The sequence below is a fragment of the Triticum dicoccoides genome, chromosome 7B, assembly GCF_002162155.2.
Source record: "Triticum dicoccoides isolate Atlit2015 ecotype Zavitan chromosome 7B, WEW_v2.0, whole genome shotgun sequence".
Taxonomy (NCBI): domain Eukaryota; kingdom Viridiplantae; phylum Streptophyta; class Magnoliopsida; order Poales; family Poaceae; genus Triticum; species Triticum dicoccoides.
Genome location: NC_041393.1, coordinates 419334803 through 419338434, shown reverse-complemented (window position 1 = coordinate 419338434; position 3632 = coordinate 419334803).

The window sequence follows — 3632 nt, the reverse complement described above, 5'->3', positions numbered from 1 at the left end:
GGCAGACCTGCAGGTCGCGGGTTCGAATCGCGTTCGCGCGCGTTTTTTCATTCCGGTTATTTATTTGTTCAAGTCGCTGGAAACTTTCGAACGAGTCCGCGAAAAACTTGCGAACAAAAAAAAAGTCCCTCTCAATGGCGGTTTTCCTGCGAAAAATGGACATTTATGTGATTACGTATAAAGCCAAGGGGTTTTCTGCAAAAAATATGCCACGTCGGCACCTGACAGACGGGCGGTCAGATACACTGTCAATACGTATAAATACGCGTTTTAGCCTAATTTGCAAAAATTTAGACGAATGCTGGTACTGACACGCAAAAATTAGCAATCGTGGTACCAATCTACATGTGATGCCCGAATTGTGGTACTTCTGTGCAATTAACTCAACAGGAGAAGCCCATCCCGCTGCCAAGACGTGGACGCAATAAGCAGGCAAATCGTGAGAAACAACCAGGCCACACATGCACGCGACCACCGAAGGAACCGTACGCAGCCAGGTCAACGCGACAATATGGCCCACACGAAAAATCGCTAAGGGCACCCATCGAGTCGCGATCCACGTTAACAAAATTTTGATCGAGAATTTACAGCTACGGGGTAATTGTACACGCCAGTATCCCAATTAAATACACGTGCCTGCACTCGGTAAGCTAGCAGGTCGCGGTCAAACAAGTGGGTAAGTCTCAGCGCAAAATCGTCCTCAGAAATAGAGGCTTGGGTATTATGTTTATATATCTGAGGGATCGGGTGAAATAAACTAAAACAAAAAAATGCAGCTTCTTGTTTAAGTTAGACACATATAATATTTGTATATCCTTTAGCGAGATAAATAAATTGAAACCAATAATATTGCGGATGATTTTTTTGAGGGATTGGGAGAAATTAATTGAAACAAAAAATGCAGCTTCTAGTTTAAGTTAGACATATAATATTTGTATATCCTTTAGCGGGGTAAATACATCGAAACAAAAAAACATTGCGGGTGACTTTTTGAGGGATTGGGAGAAATAAATTGAAACATAAAATGTTGCAATGGCAATCACACCCCATGCCTCACCTCACAAGAACGGTAGGCGTTTTGCCTCCCGAGAGCATTTGCTACCGGATGTACAGTAACTCAAAAGGTGGTAAATGTAAAAAAAGTGGTTTTTTGTGGAATTTGTGTTAGTGCCGCAAACATGCTTGACAATTTTCGTAAGGAAACGTAGTAGTAGTGTTTCGCTGATTGAAAAATAATAATTCAGGGTGACATTTTAGGGTAACATTTGGTGTCTAATGTGTTATGTTTTTATGCACATGCCAAAATGTTTAACCTTTTTGCCTAAAACTTTGCAGGTAGCATTTGGATGTGGCTGCGAGTACATAAAAAGTTTGTTGGGATTTTTTTTTACATTTCAAAAATCATTTTTCGGGCGTAGGAGCACGTGCTCCCGGGAGCTAAATTGGATTTCCGATGGTACATCAGGTTAAGGCTTGACATTTAAATTTTCTATATACAACAAGAGAAATAAATTGGAACAAGAAAGTTATCTGCGCAGAATTTCAAACCGTAGAGCTTGTAGCGTCCTGTGTAACCTGAATGACCAAGCCAGCTTAGATGGCAATTGTTTGACAAAGGAGAGACACAAATTATTTAACATCTCAACTCTTCAATAGGATCGGTTAGCTCTCGTGTGTGGAGAAGCAATGTAGTGCATGTGCTCGGTTTTGAACTCCCTTGCATCTCACATTTTACTCCATCCTTATTTCTTTCCATCTCATCGCCATTGACAAATTCGAAACCCAGAGCCGCACCACCCATTTTCTACGTCTCTCATACAACATTTTCTATTTCTTTCTCCCTCACTAAAATGTGGGACCCACACAATGAAGGGGCCTGCTGCCACGGTGGTGAGCCACTAGGCAGACTTAACGGCGCACTTGACGGCAAGAACGAAAATGTATCTAACTGTACCTAAAATACAAGTTGTGTGATGAATTTGTATCATTTTTCAAATTGTTGTATGAATTTGTACCCCTCATGCAAGTTCATGTACCATACATGTAATTAACTCTTAAAATTTGGCGCCCCTGACCACAGGCCTATGTCTCCTTAGAATCCGGGCAAAGGAACAGCAGGTGTTCCACGATTCCACCTTTTTGCAGTTCTTCGACCATGTGGATTCACTTCTGCTTCGGTACACTCCTCCCCTAACACATCAACGGGGAAGATCCGTCCATACCTTTTTATAATAAAGGGTATGATGATCCTTTTTGAAAATACGTCACCCGGTACGGACCAGCCCACTAGCGAACATTTAAAAGGTTGGCCCATTAGCGAACACTCAATAAAATAAATAGCTGAGAAAATGGAGAGGGCAGGGAAATAAATAGTGGAGAAATTGAAGATGCCAGGTATCAAACCCAGGTTCCCTAGATCAAGGGTTGAGCCACAAACAACTAGCTCACTATGGACCATGTGGCAAAAATGTAGGGCGCAACTAACTTGGTAAAAGAGCCGTCTATTCCACTGGTTTTCGGGGGCTTTTGTTTTTGTTTTCTTTCTTTTGTTTCTTTCTTGATTTTCACCGGATTTTTTCTTTTCTTCTTGAGTATTGTTTGGTTCTTTCTCATGTTTATCGGGTTTTCTCTCGGTTTTCACAGTTTTTTATACACATTTTTTGGTATATATCTTTTGAGGGGCTTCTTGGTATACATCTAATATATATTTATAATACATGTTAGTAATTTTCAATACAAGATAAACATTTTTAAATACATGGGCAACATTTTTCTATACACACTTCGTATTTTCAAATGCTTGATTAACACTTTTCGAATACAAGTTTAACTTTTTATGAATACATCATCACACATTTTTTATACACATTTGACATATTTAAAATGCTTGGTTAACATTTTTCAAATAAAGTTTAACATTTTTTGTATACATGATCAACATTTTTTCTATCCAAATTTAATATTTTTCAAATGCTTCATTCATTTATTTTCTTCAAATGCATGGATTGACATTTTTCAAATAAAAGGTTAACAGTTTTTAAATACATGTTCAACATTTTTTCCTATACACATTTACATTTTTAAATGCTTGATTAACATTTTTGAAATACTTGCTTACCTTTTTTTCAAATGCTTCAATTAGCTTTTTTAAATACATATTCAACTTTTTTCACACACATTATATGTTTTTTGTACACATGAGAAACATTTTCTCTATACAAATTTAACAATTTTCAAATGCTTGGTTAACATTTTTTCAAAAAAAATTATTTAAATGTTTTTGTAATATATTTATTTAGAATATTTGGAAGCAGAAACGAAATTAAAAAATCCTGTTTTTTTATACCGGGTTTTAGTCGTGAAAAAAAACAAGACCAACCCACAGGATTTTTTTTCAAAATCCTGAACATTTTTAAAAAAGTTGATGAACTTTTCTCAAATCCGTGAATGCTTAGGCCGGCGCAACAGGCGACTGTTGGGATCGATGCCATCGCCTAGTTGGGTAAAGGCCTAAGCATTTTTTCTCTTTTCTAAGTTTTCGTTTCCTTGTATTTTGGTTAATTTATTTATCTCCTTTTTGAAATTTATTATTCTTTTTAAAACCTATTCAAAAAATTGTAACATCGTTTCGA